At 44.0% G+C, this 20,405-nt stretch overlaps 1 long non-coding RNA gene across 1 annotated transcript in view; it reads left to right on the top strand.

Moving 5' to 3' along the window:
* Positions 1–20,405, top strand: part of LOC138566682 (uncharacterized) — a 325,469-nt gene that overhangs the window by 95,804 nt on the left and 209,260 nt on the right. The window contains exon 2 of the long non-coding RNA XR_011301991.1: positions 5,574–5,673. This is a non-coding gene — a long non-coding RNA (uncharacterized lncRNA). The remainder of the gene's footprint in view (positions 1–5,573; positions 5,674–20,405) is intronic.

A 20,405-nucleotide genomic window follows, 5' to 3' on the forward strand; every position in this document is an offset into this window, starting at 1 on the left:
CATGATACTACCATTAATCCTCCCAACCTTAAACACGCTACCTGACACTCTAGACCCAACATCATTAGTCAACGAATTTAACTCTGCCATGGCTAACGCCCTGGATACTATTTCCCCACTGAAACTGAAAAACAGCAAGCCCAGAGCACATCTAAATGCTTGGTTCATGCCCTACCTCAAGTCACTAAGGAATGAAAAACGTAGGTACGAATCAGCTTGGAAATTGACACAATCACAGGCTAATAAAGCAGCCCTCATTAACACTTCTACTATATACAAAACTGAAATACGGAAAGCCAAAAAAGAAAGCTTTGACAGTAGAATATTGCAAGCAAAATCTGGCACCATGGAGTTATTCACAATACTAAAGGACCTAGAGAACCCTATCCCAGTTCCAGATAACTGTGACAAAAATAAAGTATGGTGCTCCATTATTCAGAAAGAGCTTAATGATAAAATTTCCACCTTCCAACTCAAAATGGACAAAAAAACCAAAAAATATACCTTCTGACACTAATCAGAGGGGCAAACCACCCATCACCTCAAAACCTGAACTAAGATTCAACTTCACTAAAGTGTCTATCATAGAGGTTGAGAAAATAATACTCTCGCTCAAACCATCAAACTGCCGAGGTGACATCTGCCCAGCACAATTAATAAAAGAGGTGGATAGAGATCTATCACCATTTATATCCAAACTTATTAATGCCTCATTTTCTTCAGGTACGATACCAAGTAATCTTAAGCAATCATGGGTCCTCCCTCTCCTTAAGAAGCAAACCCTAGACCCTACCATACCCACAAACTATAGGCCTATCAGCACAGTGCCATTTCTGCTAAAGATTCTAGATAAAGTGGCTTACCTACAGATCCAAAAATTCCTGGAGCTGCATCAACTCCTAGGCACCCGGCAATCAGTTTTTAGACCACAGCATGGTACCGAAACCGCCCTCATTGAGCTTAAAACACAGGTTGATGAGCTTAGAGACCAGGGAAAAACTGCCTTGCTCCTCCTACTAGATCTCCCAGCAGCCTTTGACCTGGTGGATCACAAAGTACCCACTTAGATTCAGCTGCACACGTCTCCTCGCATGCCATATCATGGATTAAATCACTCTTAAGTGAAAGAAAGATGAGAGTCTTCTCTACCTCAGAAGTTGCGGACCCTGTGCCTATCACATGAGGCATACCCCAAGGACCCTGTGTCGCCCCCACCATGTATAACATCTTCACTAAGCCCCTGTTTGATGATGTGGACCTTCTGGGTGTCACCTACACTAACTTTGCAGATGACACCCAGATTCTCATCCCACTTTCGGGGGACTACAATCAGGATTTGGCCTGGGTGAATAAGATATACCTCATCATCCAGGCATGGATGGCTCGTCACGGTCTATGCCTGAATGATGATAAAACAGAACTCATCATCCTGGGGTCTGCACAAAACATCAAAAAACTGAACCAAGACTACCCTTCCTTTGTTATAGGCGGCCATACCATCAAAGTAGCTAACGAGGTCAAAACATTAGGTTTTTACCACGACTCCTGCCTTACCTTGACAGAGCAAGTCAACACAATGGCTTCTGCCACCTCCTACACCTGCAAGCTGATCAGAGGAGCCCAACCATATCTTTTCCACTATTAGCTGCCTCACATTGGCAAGAGCACCTGTGCTATCCAAATTGGATTATTGCAATGCTCTCTACCTGGGTTTGAACAAACATACCACGCAAAAAAATCAAACTTTTGCAAAATAATTCCAGAGCCGCCCTAGGAATCCCTAAAACAGAAAATATATCATCAGTCAGAAGACAGTCCGACTGGCTCTCTACAGCTGACAAAATCAAACTGGAAACAGCCTCACTAACATTCAAATGTATCAATAACCTAGCCCCTAAATACTTAACAGATAGATTCAAAAGAAGAGAGCAGCCTACACCAACTGCCAAGCTGTGCCCCCATTCAAAAGGACCACTACCGGAGGAAATAGTTTCCCGGTCAAAGCGCCCAATTGTGGAACTCCCTGCCTACCACTCTAAGGTCTGACCAATCATACCTTCACTTTAGATTAAACACCATAAAGTAGCTCAAAGAAATTGACCGATAAGATATAGCCCTTCTGATCAGCTGATTCATATCTTAATCAATACCCTGCTTTCCCTGCTATATTCTGCCTATTTGTAAATATATACACTTGTAAATATATTCTTTGCTGTACTGTTTTCATCATACTGTAACCAATAATCAGTAAGTATGTAACTATGCAACTATGTAACTTGTAATTGTAACTTGTAAGCTTAAAGTATTCTTGCCTTCGCCCTCTGATACCTGCGGGTCTGGCGCACGCTACAAATAAATAAACAAACAAACAAACAGATGCTGAAGCAGGTGGAGCTGTGGATGTAAGTTGTGAAGTCAGTCCAGTCCATCTGGAAGATGGGATTGTGTGTTGGGAGGTGGTAAATGAGGTGAATAAGGGTGTTGTGTGGGTGTGATTGAGGGGAGCAGTTGCTAGAGAGTGCTTCAAAGGAAGTGTGTGGGTGTGGGGTTGCTAACTGTGAGTTACTCTTTATACATGATCTCAATGCCACTACCTTGTTTGTGTGGGCACTCTCTGTGGTGGATGAGTAGTGTGGGGGAAGCATGTCAGGGATAATAGGTGTGTGGTGCGATTTCAGCCATGCGTGTGTGTTTGTGTGCATGTGTGTGTGTGTGTGTGTGCGCACGTGCGCAGGTGCACAGTAGATGTTGAGCATGATACAGGTGTATTTGATTAGCTGTTTCAATGGAGATCTGTGTTGGAGTTTGATTTGGATGTTGTTTATATGCTTTGTTTGGTGCTTTTTAGTGGCACCCAGTGCCAAACAGGTGCTATCAGATGGTAAATAATGAAATAGAGAAATTATACTTATAAGAGCCCTTTGCTCTCTCTGCCCATTGCTCTTTCTGCCCTTTGCTCTGTACACCATAAGGAAAGTGCTCCAATTTCCAAAGTAACCCAGAAGCACTTCAGCAAGAAGCAGACATAAAGAGAAAACAGGAAGTCAGTCCTCTTTTCACGCCAAAAGTTGTTGCTGAATGATCACTGGCTGCAGATTAGGAGCAAGAGAGAGTGCTACAAAGGGGGCATCAGGCTGCAAAATGGCCCGCCTAATTGGGGAGTGGGCTGAGACAATCCACCCTATCTGTACATAAAAGAAAGACAGAATTCCCTCAGCTACAGTGTGGGTTCAAAAATGGCTATTGGTGCATGCATATTGGGAGGCGTCAGGCTGCAAAATCACCTGTGATTTGTGTAATGCCAATCACTCACCCTTGAGCAAAGACTATGCTGCCACTGACCATTTATAGTAATGTACCCCATTGACTGGTTGAATGTATGTATACTAGACCGTGCATACTCATCATTTTACACACTGTTTATATAATTAGAGTGTACATTAAATTATAAGTGTAAAAATTATCTGCCTCTTCATGACTATGTCCACAGCACAGGAAATCTGAAAAATAAAATTGGGCAATACTGCTTTGCTTTCACTGGGCAAAAACATAATTTGTTACATAAAATGAATTCTCAATTGCAACTTAGTTTTCCATCTTATTAATGACACAATCCTAAAATGTTTGGAAAATATAAATGCACAGTGCTTCTATTTGCTCCATGAGTATCTACACCAAACACAGCAGAAGCGGAACAGAAAGAAACCATTCATTTTATTACGGTGTGCGATTTTGTATTTGAAAGGCTTCAGAAAAAAAAGTTCTCTTTCAGAAGCTTTTCTCCATGGCTTGTAATTGCATCCATGTAGATAAAAAGCAAAGGAGGCATTCTGGTTTCTCTCAAGTAAACTGACCTTTGCACTGCCCTCTGCACTAAACCTGTGCACAAATGTACGCAGGAACATAATAAAGCTGTCGTATTTACAAGATTTTCATGTGTAAAAAGGCCTAGTACAACCCTTATCTGGAGGCCAGGTCATACTGAATCTGTGGAGTTCAAGCTGTGTTGTTATCCATCTTGATGAAGTGCTGTTAATGTTCTGGGCTGTAATTAATGATGATTGTGGGGTGGATTCAGTGTTTTATGTCTGATAAGAAAAAAAAGTTGGGGAGTCTGGCCGGTTTCCAATCCCCAAGGTGTTCTTGATTTAAGTGTTGTGCACAAGCGAGTAGTACAAAGGGGTAAAAAAATCATCAATGTTAAATTTAACATTTGTCCCGCCCACCATTTCCAGTCTAAAACCTGATCCTTTTGATATCGATTTGACATAAAGTTAATATAAAATGTATATAAAAGAGATATCAAAATGTATTCATATCTTTTTTATTAAAATGTATATAAAAATTAATATCACATGTATATATTTTTTAATATAAAATTATGTAAACATTATACAATTTATATATTATTAATATACAAATTAATCTATTTTTAACATACCATTTATATAAAAATCAATATAACATGAATATATTTTTTCATATAAGATGTATATAAAAATTAATATTTTGTTTGATATAAAATTAATTTCATGATCCCCCAAAAAATGTACTCGCCTCCCAAAATGTTTGATATCGTTTTAATATAAAATGTATATCAATATTATATGAACTGGATATAAAGTCTATATATAGTATAGATGACGTTGTGGCACTATGGTGTCAAAAAATAGCCCTGAAGAGTTGAGCTTGTTTTTTCAAGTAGTAACATAACACTTTGATATATATTTTATATAGAGTATAAATGTATGCCGGCATGCCAACCACAGACCATGGGAGCGGGAGGCTGCCAAAATAATCCTATGTGAATTCCCTTTATACGCAAAGAATGATTCACTGCTTCAATACAAAAGACCCCCAACTATTGGCTTTTGGCAATACTTGTTTCCTTTTAAAGGAACACAATGCACACCCATGAAACCTGTAGAATGACTGAGGTATATCAGTCTCCCACAGCCTTCATAAAGCCAAATTCTGTTTACAGTGACATATGTTGCATACAGCAGATAAATGACTATGTTGGTGGGGGACACGCAAACATGAAGCCAGAACTGCAGTGGGGCGGGTTTCAGGATTTTGCAAAGCGCAGGCACAGATAACACAATACACTGCTCAGGGGGCCTGTGGAATGCCAAGAATTCTGATGACACACCAGTATTTCTGGATTTTTGCTGCGCCAGCAACAGGATGTACATGGGTGGTCTGGTAAGGGCTTCTATATTTAGATCTGCTGAACTCAACAGAATACAGCTAAAATTAGATTTTGCTGCAAGGACACAGGCACCCCAGTTTGTGCAAAGTAAATAGGAAACCATGGGGGTAGGGAAAATTGTAGATACAAGGGCATCCGTGACCAGGAAAACAGCACTGGGGTGGGGCCATTAATGCTTAAAAGGGGCACTTCTGACTGCCGCATGAATATTGCTGGGAGTTGTGTGGATTTAGCCTGGAGCTGAGGTTCTGCCAAACCCCTGTGCTGGAGTCTCCTGCTGTGCCACTAATTGATCGGAGTTGATTTCAGCCCTGTGGAGAAACTTTGCTATCTGTGTCTAATTGTATTTATTTTGGCTCAGGGCTACCTGGGACAGAGGACTGTGAACCCCTTCAGGGACTTTGATTGAAAACAAGCCCCTGTGTTTACGAAGCTGCTTGAAGATTGACACTGAGAAAAAGGTGAGCTGTTTATTTTTATTTTCAAACTAAACATGCACTGTGTTTCAATGTAAGGGGTTTTATATATTCTATTGCTGTGTTGGACAACTGGATGGCTGTTAGTCTGACATGTAGATAAAAGACAGTTCCAACACAAGACTATAAGACTCTAGATGTTAGGCCATTTCTGTTTTTTGTATGTAAAGTTGTACATGTTTAGAACAGCTGGCGACCCTTTCCCTAAATGGAGTTGAGCAGGGCTGCGCATGACGATGGTTCAGCCCACGGAAGACTCTATATAGAGGATCATAGGCTTTGAAGGTTTTTTAAAAGACGGTGCAAGGTTCATCTACAAACAATATTATTATTAATACCAATGCTAAGCCGCGCTGGGTGGCAACAGTTTTTTTTCACCATTTTCATTTGCGATGGGTAAAGCATGCTTAAGAACAAATATGAGGTTGGTCTCTATAAAGGCTATGATGTATGTACTGTGTTTCAGCAATGCAGCAATGCACTCGTTGATGCTGTGTGAAAGCCTGTGATGTGAGATTATTTTGGGCTAGATTTGTTCCAATTTACATTGATGAATTTTGTCAATTAAACATATTAATTGCCCCCCCTTCCAATGGGGCTCTCTTATGAAGAAATTGATAATGAACGTGGGCTTTTTTGATGAGTTAAAATCCAGGTTTCGCCATTTACCCAAAGTATGTGATCCCGTGAAATTATTTAAGCCTATGCTGCTCTAAGTGTACAAAATGGGGGTTGGTGTTATTTCAAATAATGGGGGCTCTTTGCAAATTCAGACCTTCCAAGTCTATAACCTTGCACCCTGCAGAGATTACATTTTGAGAGCAAAATGTAATCTTTGCGAGGGTCCACACACACACACACACAAACAAACATAAAAGCACACACATACGCACTTCCTAGGCAATGCAGCTCTTTTTCAGTTGGCAGCACCGCTCGCATGACTTCAAATACTGGGCATGTTTAAAAAATGTGCTTTAAACATTGTAAAATGTAAAGTCTTCCACAGATTAAACCCTAATTGTACTTGCTCAAGTCACATCCTTTAAAGGCAAGGAACAAAATTGTCTTTTTGTGGGGTTGCATATCGGCAGACCGACGCACCCACAATGTATTGTTTTAGTCCCCTTGGAAATAAACTTGATCAAACATTTTAAGTGTGCAAAATATTAATCACAAACTGATTATGACCCGATAAGAGACCCTTGGGGTTGCTGTGTAAGAAAGATGCTGGGTTTTGTGAACTTTGATTTTGGCGGGCCAGGCACTGTGGGGTTTGAGTTGCTTGTCAAAGAGCACACATGTTGATGAAGCCCTGTACTCAAGATTCTTTCATACAAACTGCTTAAATTGTTGAAATTATTTAAGAGGGCAAGTGCCAGGGTGTTACACTGGTCTTAAGATGTTATGAAACATGTGATTGGGGATGTGGAAGAGATGTCCTATTCTCATTCTATATTCTTTTTTTTATACACACAATGGGCCTCATTACACGGATGGCGGAGAACCATGGCGCTATTAGCGCCATGGTTCATGCCGGTAATATACCGGCACCGCCTTGGCGGAAAGGGGAATTACTGCCCCATTCCAAGGTTGGTGGGGCGGTAATTCCCCCTTCCACCATTGCCCTTCCCTATTCCCATTTTTGCCCCATAGGGCATAATGGGAATGGGGAGGCGCTAATTACGGTACCGCAAATTGCGGTACCGTAATTAGCTCCCTGGGTCCCTTTGCGAGTTGGTTTTTAACGCCTGCAAAAAGCAGGCGTTAAATCCGCCAAACCGCAAAGGGACCTCGTAGTAAGGCGGTAAGGATTTACCGGTACTGGTATTTTACCGGTACCGGTAAATCCTCACCGCCATCCGTGTAATGAGGCCCAATGTATTCCAACAGCTGGATGGCTCAGCATGCAGGAGCTGAGGAAATAGACTGCAGACCCCGACAACCGTTGGACGCTGTGAACATGGAGATTTGTACATCTATTCCAACATACCCCAGCTGTTTTCGGGGCCCGAGGATGAGATCACATGTTTTTGCTGCATCAGCAAGGGGCAGTAATGGGCTGCAGCCCCCAGAAAGGGTCACAGGGATCATAGAGACGCCTATGCAATGGATTTGTTCTTCAGATGTGGCAAGGGGCGTTGATGGATTGTGGTCCCCAGCAATGGTCAAAGGAATCATGGGACTCCTACGCAATGGATTTGTTTTTCAGATGCAAAAAGAGCATGGTTGGATTGTTTCCCCCAGCAAGGGCCATAGGGATCATGGGGACTCCTACGCAACAAATGTGTTCTTTAGATGTAGCAATGGGTGGTGGGGCCCCTACGCACCAGAGAGTGGCTTTTCTGGTTCTTTAATGGACATCAACAACAGGGGCTTCGGGAATGTCTCGACAAAAGGAGACCTATCAAGCGGTTCAAGGGCCTGCAACAGTGCCCATGGTTTTATTATCTTGGGTAATGCATCTGGGGTACTGTCGCTATCAAGGCAACAATCATGGCATGCTATAGGTCATGACATCAACACCAATAACCGGCACTACACGCGGTTATTGTGGTTACTACAGTTTGAAGTATTGTCTTGCAGGGGGCATGGATAGTGCGCCATATCTCGAATGAGGTAAGGTATGTCGTGTGTATGGATTTTATACAGTCTTTAAGAGGTATAGTTGAAGAAGATATACAAAACTGTGGCATGTATTTATTCACCGCTTCTAGGTAAGATAGAGAAGGCCATGCATTTCAATTGTAGGTTTCCACAGGGCACTTAAATGCTGAATATAGATACAGAGGAACAGCAGCATTTGCTTTAGCAACCCCAGAAGGTTGAAAGGCTGCCGCGGTGGTGAGTTAACCCTCTGCCAGGGAGTAAACACATCGACTATATATGGTTTGTTAACCTTCAAGTATTCTGCATAATGGATACCATGCTACAACAACCGTTCACGTGTGCGCTGGCAGGGCCTTCAAGCTGCGGTAAGTGTTACTTTGTCAGAAACCTTCTAGAACAGGCCCACACTGTGATGAGCCTTGTTCCCAATAATATTGTTTGGTTGTACAGCTGCTGGCAATGTCTTTATACCAGCTTGCAACAACAGTTTAATCATCTTTGGTTTGTAGAGGGTATGCCCGACAGTCTCAACGATGATCGCTTACTGCCATCGAGCATGGTGAATATGATCATCGTGGATGATTTGATGACCGGGGGGGCAGAGCAGCGAGCTAGAAAAAAGCCTTTACTCAATATTCCCAACACTGCAATCTAAGCATTTGTTATATCGTGCAAAACCTGGCTTTTGAAGACGTGACCAGTAAGGCCTACAGATATCTGCTGGTTGATTTAAAACAACCGTTCTAGAATATTATAGATTGCTCCCGGAAAAATCCCTGCCAGGGCTACCACTGTTTATACACCTAAAAAGACAGCTAAAAAACCACATTAATCACAATACCGTGTCAGTAGCTGTTGAGATGGATTTCTAAACTCTGACCTGGTGGGCAGAAGTTCAGGAGGCCACCCTAGTTCAGTGGAACAGGGGAACCTTCTGGACAAGCCAGATCAATGAAGGTAGCTAGGCGGGCGGTCAAGACTAGGGGCCTCATTACAAGGGTGGCGCTTCCGTAATGAAGGGTGCCGGTACGGGACCGGCACCCTTCATTAGGGGAGCGCCGAATATGAGGTTCCCTTTGCGGGACCCAGACCAGGCGTCTGGTAAAACCGGACGTCTTTTCTGGGTCCCGCGAGGGGAAGAGGGAGGTAATAACGGGCCATTCGTAATGTGCCCGTCATTACCTCCCTCCCCATTCCCATTGAGCCCTATGGGGGCTCAAATGGGAATGGGAAATGGTTCCTTCAAGGAGGAATTACCGGGTCTTCCAATGTTGGAATTACCCGGTTATTCCTCATTGAAGGAACCTGGTAATGGAGCCCGGTTTGGAGGCAACCATCCTAGGTCTCAGGAGGATGAGAGTGATCGGAAGCCTGCAATGAGCACACATAGTAATGAGCCACAGAATACTCTTAGACAGGTGTATATCAAAAATACATATACATTTATTATAGGCCTTATAATTAAACACGAATAACCACAGATACCACACAAGCATATTACTATACAATATTTAAACAATCGCTTTTAGCCTAATGCAAGATGGGAAGAAACACATCCACAACCTGTAACAAAAGGGGGTTAACAATTATTGCATTGCGCAGACTTCAGAATCCAAACCCTAACTTAAGCAGTCCAACCCTACGAAGTGGGAAGCCTTGTGCTCAAAAGTACAGCAGTGCGTTTACAACATGCGGTCGTGCGTAAGGAGTGAAAATGGCACCTCTTCAGGGGGCTTTAGCAGTTCAGGAAGGGGCTTGAGGTGATGAAGTTTAAAGTCCTAATATTTGAGGAGGGTCTGCCCTTTCAGGCAGAGCAACTTTTGAGGTTCTGGAATATCTAGGGAGCGTAGGCTATCCCAGCCAAAGTGAGGATCTTTTAAGAAATCCTTGTGCATAAAAGTACAATGGATGTGCCAGGGGCCACCGGTAAGTTAAGCAAGTACTCACCACAACTTGGCACACTCCAGACTAAACTTTGCCAGTTCAGTCAAGGCTGCTGGTAGGTTTAAACCCTGCAGTTGCTCGTCGTTTCAGCCTTCATTGTCTGCGGGACAGGACGGTCGTCCTTGGCAGGCCAGTAGCCTTTACTCTGCTCACAAAGGGAGGGAGAAGAAAACTCTGGTGTAGCAGGACTCTGGGCTTAGGGGAGCAGGCAGGTAAGACACCACAGCGATTATCACCACAGCATAGTGACACAGGGACCGCACAGGCTTGTGTTGTGCCACACTTTCTTAATTTGTGATCCAGAGGAGCTAGGCCTTTGAAATTCAGTGGGAGAGGGTGGAGGACCACAGGCTAGTGATTCCCCAAGTTTCGGGTCACAACTCAGGACGGCAGTGCTCCTGTGAGATATCCTGGGGCAGAGCAGGTCAGTTCACTGGACGGTCAAGGAACACTTTCAAGAATGCTCTTTTAGCAGGAAATCAGGAGGTGCCAAGAGTAGTTGCTTCCACTACTCCAAAGGCTCTCTTGCACGTACACAAGACGTTGACCAATCACGGCCCACAGTGGTCTCAGTCATTCAGACACACCAGACATCCTGGCAAAAGTAGTGTTGATTGGGACCAGACAGTCCCAACCCTCTACTCCAAAGGCTCTCTTGCATGCACACAAGACGTTGACCAATCACGGCCCACAGTGGTCTCAGTCATTCAGACACACCAGACATCCTGGCACCAGTAGTGTTGATTCGGACCAGACAGTCCCAACCCTCTTCCTGGGCGCAAGCACACGTGACATTGTAATGCTTACCTCTGATGCCCTGCATGAGTGCCTCGTCTGGATCGTCGGAAGCGTGACCCTCTGTGATGGGATGTGCAATCCAAGCCACTCCCTTCTCACTGTTCCACTGAATGGCAATAGCCCAGTGTGCAGTGCGGTTGGGAGTGGTTTGGTGGATTCCCAATACTGCTGCGGTGTTTGTCGGACAGCCGGTAGTATAGCCTGTAGCATAACCCATGGGCAAACAAGGGAAGACTATCAGTACCTGTCTGCCTGCTCACCCCTCACCTCCCTCCTGTGCCCCCAATGTTGGCTAGCTGGACTCGCAAGCAATTTGGCTCACCTTAAATACTGTAGTTGGGCACCCAAGTGCCCGATATGCATCTGGTGCAGGTTCTGGTGGTTGGTGGCCCAGTCCAGCTGCGGTGCACGAGATGCACAGGTAAGTGTTCCGCTGCGCTAAATGCAGGGGTAAGTGTCTTTGAAGTGCTGCAAATGTCCTTCTTATCTTGGAGCGGCTGTGATGCAAGGCGCAATCGCAATTCAAATGTTCATGTCTCTGTTTTGCCTTCCTCAGCAGTTGCGGGAATGCCGTGTTCCACTTGAGCCAAAGAGCTAGGAGTGTGACTGGAGCAGTGAGGAATGTGACCCTTAGACTGATCTGGGTAAGTATGGAAGTTCAAGACCAGAGCTCACGCAACAGTTCAGGAGATGGAATCATGTAGGTAGAGGTTCCGGAGCACGAAACAGGTAAGCAGAGATCAGGGCAGTAGCCGGATTGGAGAAACAGGAATTCTCTGTGCACGTGGAGTCAGCAAGATGGAGCGGTGCACATTACACTGCTTGTAGGTCAGCAGAAGAAATGCTAAGCACAGGGTGTGGCCAGAGCCCTGGGCTGCACCCTACATTTCTAGACCACCAGGATTACTGAAAGCATGGGCCATTTGGGGACCATCTTGATTTCTACCTTGCATCTTAACCTGGCGGCCATCTTGGTAGGGGTTGCCAATGCTTGTTAACAGATATCTGGCCAGGCTGTGACCTTTAGTGTCCACACCCTCCCTGTGGTGTTCAGGCCTCTCCTACTGTTATGTGAGGGTGCACCCTATATCCTGCTAGGGGTCATGACAGACATGCAGGGGCCTGCGAAAGGTGCGGTTTTCGTGGGAGGCTGCATGCCCAAATAAGGAAGTCCCAGGTCAGCTCGAATCGGGGGAAAGTTAAGGGACAATATGGCCAAAGGACAGAACAAAAGACTTTGTGGCACTGCCATTTTTGGCACTGGCCACCGTCAGGGACCAAACGTGATAAACACATTATGGTACGATAAAATGAAGTAAAAATATCAGTAAAGTAAACTATTCTCACCAGTTATTCCTTGGCCCACTTATCTCACCACTAAAAATTCCTTGGAGGGTATTTAGGGCCATAAAATGAAAAGACCCCTGTGCGCACAGGAAGGTACTTGGCACACAGATAAAAAGTTACCAAGAAGTAGCAACAAAGTCCAAGACTAAGGGAAACATAGTTTCCCAGTACTGACCGCCTGAAGGATGTGTCAGCTTCCCCATAACAAATGAGCAAAAGCCCAGGTGAGCGCATCTGAAGGCTGTGCTCTTCTGGAAAAAGTCTGGTTGGGACAGCCAAACGAAAGGAAAATGTTTGTGGGGTCCATAATATGGAGGGAAAATTGCACTTAGAAAATCTTTCCTAACACTGGTCCCCCCTCAGACCAAGGACAACAGGGAACTAATCAACCCCTGGATAGGCATCTTGTTCAGGTCGGGTAAACATTCTGGACAATCCACCAGCATTGCTATGCTGGAAACCTGGCCTGTGCCCAATGGTGAAGTCAAAGCCCTGCAGGCTAATATACCACCTGAGCAACGTTTGATTCCCTCCCTTCATTGTCATTAGCCACTTTAGGGGCTTATGGTCAGTTTGCACAGTTAAGTGGATCCCATAGAGATAGGGCCACAGCATCCTTAGGGCCTACATGACAAAGAAACATTATTTCTCTACAGTGGACCACCTGAGCTTCTATTTTTAAGCTGGCGGCTGATTAATCCAATTGGGTGTTCCTTGCCTTTCTCATCTACCGGTGATAGAACAGTACCTATCCCAGCATCAGAGGCATCTGTCTGCACAACAAAAGAATGTTTGTAGTCAGGGGCCCTGAGAACAGGGGCCTGGCACAGGGAGACTTTTAAGCCTTGAAAGGCCTTCCCACACTCCTCAGACCAAGAGATTAACTTGGGTTTCTTTGGAGTAGTGAGAGCAGTCAGAGAGGCAGCTATGGTCCCATAGTCTGCCATGTAATTCCTGTACTACCCAGTGAGGCCCCAAAAGGCTTTCATTTGGGTTTGGGTAGTGGGGGTAGCCCATTCGTGTAACGCTTGTACTTTACTGGGTATAGGCTGTATCCTCGCTCCATCAACCTCATGCCCACGGTAGACCACTGAACCCTGACCAATTTAATACTTGCTGGCCTGTATGGTCAAGTGGGCCTTCTGGAGGGCCTGCAAAACTATTCCCAGGTATTTCATAAACTCTTCCCAGGTGGCACTGAAAACTGCACTATCGTCCAGATATGCCAAGCAGAATTCATCTAACCCATTTAGAACAGGATTCACTAGCCTTTGAAAAGTGGCAATTGCATTCTTCAACCCAAATGGTATTACCCTGAACTGGTAAAGCCCTTCTGGAGTTGAGAATGCGGTCTTCTCCTTGGTATGTTCTGCAATTTGCCAATAACCTGCAGTGAGGTCAAAAGTGCTGAGGTACTTGGAAGCACCCAGCATCTCCACCAACTCATCAGTTCTTGGCAGACAGTGAGCATCTGCCCAGGTGACAGCATTCAGGGCCCTGTAATCCACACAGAACCTCCATTCAGAAGTACCTGCCTTTGGTACCAGAACCACAGGACTGGTCCGTGGACTACTGGAGGGCCCAATAACCCCAAGCTCCACCATCTTGTTGACCTCTGTTTTGATGTAGGATCTCACTTTATCTGACATTCTGTAACCCCTACCTTTGGTAGGTACACTATCTCCAGTGTCAATTTAATGTTTGCACAAAGGTTTCAAACCTGGAGTAAGTGAGATCAATGGGGAGAACTGCCTAAGCATAGTTTCTACTTCCTCTTCTTGATTAGGAGTCAGGTGAGGGGCCACTTTGACACCCTCAATGAAGGGCTGCCCTGAAATAAGTCAGGAAGAGGTTCTGATTCTTCCTCTTTTCGGTCTGATGCCAGACGTAGTGCAGCTATTTCAACCCTAGGGAGGAAAGCCTTCAGTCTATTTATGAGGAACACTTTGGGTGTTGACCAGGCATCCTAAGGTCCACTAAATAATGTACCTCACCCAGCTGCTTCACAACTGTGTAAGGGCCTGACCATTTATCCCAGACGGCTCTAGGCCTGATAGGATTCATGATGAAGACTTCTTTGCCTGGGGTAAAGTGGACAAGAGAGCCTTCTCGTCATACCAATATTTGACCAATGCTTGACCAATGCTTGACCAGCATTCAACTTGCCCACACCATCAGGAGGACCATTCTCTTCCTTAAACCTAGCACATAATCCACTACATTGATAGTGATAGGAGGAGTGAGGAGTTCCCACCATTCCTTGACTATGGCCAGTGGCGCCCTTACAGGGTGACCAAAAAGAAGCTAAAAAGGGCTGAAACCAACACCGTTTTGAGGTACCTCTCAGTAAGCAAAGAGTAAGCAGGATAACAGGAGATCCCACTTACTCCTTTGGGATTCTCCCAGTGGCCCAACATGCCCTTGAGAGTTCTATTAAACCTCTCAACTAAGCCATTGATTTGTAGATGATAAGCAGATGAAATGTATAAGTGACCCCCCCACTCTTTCCACATGGCTTGCATATACTTGGACATGAAGTTACTGCCTCTGTCAGACACAACTTCTTTAGGGAAGCCAACCCTAGTAAAGATTCCAAGTAAAGCTTAGCAACTGACTTGGCAGTAACTGTCTTCAGTGGGATGGCCTTAAGATATCTGGTGGCATAGTCAACCAACACCAAAATAAACCTGAGGGTCAAGGGGACCAACAATGTAGATCCCTACCCTCTCAAAGGGCACTCCCACAACAGGGAGAGGCACCAATGTAGCCTGGATTGTTGTACCACTCTTTACAGAAATCTGGCATGTGTCACAACTCCTACATTGGCATTCTACCTGGACCCCATCTAGGGCTATTAGAAATGCATGGATAACCTTTGTTTAGTTCTCTTGATCCCAAGGTGACCAGCAAGGGGGATTTAATGCGCCAATTCTAGGAGGAAGGGTCTTACTTGAAGGAGGACCACCAACCTCCTACGGTCACCTTCAGTAGACTCTGTGGGCTCACTTTACAGGATCCCACCTTCCCAATAAATCCTAAGTTTCGATAGAGGAGGAGCCAAAGGCATCTATCGGAAGTCCCGCCTCTATCTTGCCTATATGTTGGGAACCGAAAATAGTGTCAAGCACGACATGTAATGATGCCCATCAAACGAGCAGCCTTCGAAGCAAGGTATTCATTGAGAAAACCATGCTTTGTGTATCCGCGAAAAGCTGATAGTCTCTTGGGAAAGATCCCTGAAGAGCATGTGAAGACGGGTGGAAGAGGAGACTGGTCACGTCACATGAAGCAAGGTGACACGTCAAAAAGAGATGACAAGAGATAAGGTGAATTGACCATATAGAATCTGATGACGAAGTAAATAATTGAGCGACCCTTTACATACAGAATAAAGATTGCACATGTAAAGAGCACGGACGAAAATGCAAAATAATGTTATAATTGTACAGATGCACTAACGCATCACAGGGGATAGCTCAGCGGCAACGTGCTCGCCTTGGAAGCAAGACGCCACGGAGCAATAAAGTTTCGATCCCCGGGTCCGCACTTAGAAACCTCTGGGTATTAAGCACGTTATAAATAACCAATAATATCATATCATATATCATATCAGACTAAGATTTCATGAAGGCTGGCTATACGTAGTGAATAAATTGCAGGCGGTGGAGCCAATATATATATATATATATATATATATATATAGTTTGGTGATGTTTGGTCCGGGGGGGAAAGGTTATAGGGGGGATCCAAAAACGTCTTTTTTCCCCATAGACTGAATGGGGGAAAAACTTTGTGCACGGCTATAGGCCAAACTGCTGGACGGATTTTCACCAAATTTGCTGCAGGGGCAGGGCCTTGGTCCCGAACGCATGCTTTTGTAAATTTGGTGACAATCCGTGCAGTACTTTTCTTTAAAGCGACCAAAAAGTAGGTCTCACAAAATGTGTAATATCTATGTCTGCTCCGCGGTCACACTTCCCTGTTCGCTCCCCGGACAAGATACCGATTGGCTAAGGGTCTGGCGTCATGACCACGGACACGCGACGTCTCTGTCGATTGGCTGCAGTGAGACGTGTTGCGCGTCAGATTGTTTGGATGCGCCCGACATCTTGGATCTGCCGACAGCGCAGCGGCGACCAGCGGCAACATTCTATTTCGAAACCTATTTTGCTGTGTCATAGTGCTTGGGGTGGTTCACACTGTAAGAGATGTGTGAAAAAATGTATTTGTTCAGGCAGTAGGTGTTAATATTGTATTCTCTATGCACGCCTTGTTCGGAATGTTTGTGCGTACAGAAAATGAGGGTTTTAATAGGGGTATTATTTCAGTCCGTGCTGCGCCCAGGAACCTTGAAACTGTTGTAAGGACTCGCGTGGTGTTAGCGGAAATTGCAATTGAGTATATGTCGTTATTACATTATTTGCTCCGATGGGTGTGCTATTGATTAGTACGCCGCCATGGGTGTGACATGCTGTGGTGGTTGTTGCTAGGGCCTAGAGTCTTGGATGCATGGCCATAGGCCGAAGGCCGAAGGCCATACTTTCAAGACTGTAGACCCTGGCCACAACCACTGCAGCATGTCACACCCATGGATACACCTGCAGTATTGATTATCGATTAGATGGTTGTGGGGAGTGTGTACAGTTTTGGCTGCATGGCCACAGGCCATGCACCTAAGAACACAATTATAAGCACTGGCGGTATTAGCCACTGCACACCCATAAATTGTAATTGGTATGGATATACAGGTAGGAGTCTAGCCTCTGGCCAGAACCACTGAAGCATACTACAACTATTGCTGCACCTCTACTACCGCACATCACTCAGGTGGTTGTGGGGAGGATCTGCAGTCTTTGGTGCATGGCCAAAGGCCAAGCACCTGAGAACACACTTGTCAACTCATAAGTTATAAGCCAACATGAATTTTACATAGTGCGGTAGTTGTGGGCAGGACGTTCAGTTTTGGGTGCATGGCTGCAGGCTATAGGCCATACACCGAAGAGTGTAGACCCTGCTCACAAGTAGTGCAGGATATCACAGTCATACATCTCAGCCACACATTCCATTATGTATCTGGCAGGTGTGGGCAGGGCCTAGAGTCCTGGGTACAAATTGAGTACATGCTACACTTATAATGTTTCATTGTATGAGTGTGTCACTCCTTTGTAAGCGACCATGGGTGTAATATGCTGCGGTGATTGTGGCCAGGGTGTAGAGTCTTGGATGCATGGCTATAGACCATACTTCCAAGACTCTAGGCCCTGGCCACAACCACTGCAGCATATTACAGAAATTGATACAATTGTAGTATTGCTTATGGGTCAAATGGTTGTGGATAGTGTGTAGATACTTGGCTGCATGGCCGAAGTGTTGTTACAAGCCACAATGGCCGTGATATGGTGTGGTAGTTGTGACGAGGACTTACAGTGTTTGGTGCATGCCCAAATGCCATGCACCCAAAAACAAAGTTATAAGCACTGCAGCTGACGGCCACTATGGATTTAATACACTGCATACCCAGACATTAAAATATCTATGGGCTTACACCCAAGTCTGTAGCTTGTGGCCATAACTACCACAGCATATAACAGGTATAGGTACACTCATACTATGAAACATCAGTCAGGTGGTTGTGGGGAGGACGTAGTGTTTTGGGAGCATGACCCAAGGCCATGCTCCCAAAAACAACTTTATAAGTAATGAAATTAGAAGCCACAATGGTTGCGATATGCTTTACTGTTTCTGGCAGGACCCTGAGTCTTGGGTGCATGGCCACAAGCTATGCACCCAAGCCTGCAGTGATAAGGAATGAGGGTATAAGTGAACATGGCCGTGGTGTGGTGTTGTGTTTGTGTGCATGTTCTAGTGTCTTGGTTGCATGGCTGCAGACCATGCACGCAAAACTAACCTTAAAAGTAGTGAAATTAGAAGCACCATGATTTTCATATGTAGCAATGTTTGTGGTTAGGACCTATAGGGTGGGGTGCTTGCCCGTAGGGTGTAGGTGCTGGGTTATACATCAAAAAAGCTAGGTCCTGCTTATAGTCACTGTACCATATTACTGCTATAGATTAGCCGTGTTGATTTGCATATGTATGAAATGAGTATAATTATACTTACTGATTAATTTGTGCAGAATCCACATATGTTTTACATGACTGGAGTACTTGCCGCACCTAGCCTAATTTCTGTGATAAAAGAAAAAAGCATGTTAGTGTTTGCATTTTATGAAGACTTCTTACATTGTATAATAGACAGTTTAGTTGTTTTTTTTACCCTCATACTTAGTTTACAAACCAGTGTACTCTGCATTGTGCTCAGTTTCTGTGTTTGTTTTTGAAATCCTTGGGTCTGGGAGAAAAAAATCCTTGTCGGATTAAAAGAAACCTTCATTTGCTAAGCTACAAACTATTTCTTTGCTTTCTTTGAGTGTTTCCTTGTTCTTTTTGATTTATGTTATGCTTGTAGCCTTGTTGCTATTTTTAACAGCCGTTAGATACCTGTTGGCGTATTCTAACTGTGCATTTGTTGTTATGCTTCTGTGGTATTCATTTATCTGTGTTGTTGTTCTACACTCTTGGGCAGTTAGATACCTATTGGCGTATTCTAACTGTATGTAGGCTTTCCCTTCATTTTTTGGTAATGTTGAAGTAGTCATTAGTCATTAAATTTTAGCTTTAAGAAGATTAAATACACATTTGTAAGATTAGCTGGCAATCTCTGCTTCAGAGTAATGGTGCTATCATTACATTCCATCCATCCACATTTCTTCTTAATGTATGCAGTGTAGTGACCTGTATTGGTTGTAGCTCCTGCATGGCAGATTATACCTACTGTTGTAAAAGTTTTCTTTCGCAGTGACACTTGACCATGTGTGAATCCGGTGAGCTTGCAGTTGTTTTTGGTACCTTCTGCATTATAACATAGCAGCATAAGTATTATGTACTTACTATGAGTTTGTATCACTAAGGTGGAGCAGGTGTCTGAATTGCACATAGTAGATAATCTGGCATGGTTTGCATTCTGTACTAGTTGCTGAAATGGAATGGATTCACAATTAGGTATGGATACATACACAGATCGCTTATTTGGGATTTGTTCCTGCATGAAATTGCTACAGAGAGTGCATGTATGTTTCCACATGTATGAAATCTGGAAGATTTCATTTATAGGTATGCTTTTGTTTTCCAGTACTTGCAGTAAGTACATTAGAAATTCTTGTGGATCTTCCTGTGTGTTTATAGTGAATCTCACCATTCCAGCACAGTAGTTCAATTCTTGTCTTATTCCATGAACACTGTACGTGTTGTCAGGATTGTTTGTTGCATTTCTATGAAGGACTAACATTTGCAAACACAATTGGTCTGTACTGTGTAAGTAAATATTGTTAACCATTGGTGGCAACTGAAATAGAATATTCATTGCTACATTTGCATAGCTACTTACAACACTTTCATTTGAAAATTTGAATGGACCAGCTAGTTCCGTTTCAGAATGCTTTTTTTCGAGTTTCTCTTCCTTTTTTGAAGAAGTACCTGGTTTACTTTCCCTAATAGGTTCCTCTTTGCTTGTGGTAATTGATGAACCTTTTCCTTCCTTTTTTTTCTTTGAAGGATTTGCAATCAGATTCTGTTGCATTTCTGATAGAATTACTTTTCTTTTACCACGTTTTAATTTTTCTGGAACAGGATATTGTTTCAGATGGGGGGTGTACAGTGACTGTAGTCTATTGTGTTCCAAGATACAAGGAATATCAGCGGTCACTTTATTTGCATCAAAGTTGATTAGAAATAGGCCGTCAATTGTACGCAAGCGTGATAGTGCTACATAGCTCATGCCTTCTTTAAAGACTGTGTTTCCTATATCTATTAATGCTTTGTCTAGGGTAAGACCTTGGCATTTATGAATGGTGGCTGCATATGCAAGAGTTAGAGAAAATTGTTCTCTATGTACATACATGTCTTTGAACAGAAGGAATCGAGCAGTTGAGTGCCCTATCCTTTTCACTTCTGAAAGTTTGT

Source organism: Ambystoma mexicanum, chromosome 2p (genome assembly GCF_040938575.1).
Source record: "Ambystoma mexicanum isolate Mex_15411 chromosome 2p, UKY_AmexF1_1, whole genome shotgun sequence".
NCBI lineage: Eukaryota > Metazoa > Chordata > Amphibia > Caudata > Ambystomatidae > Ambystoma > Ambystoma mexicanum.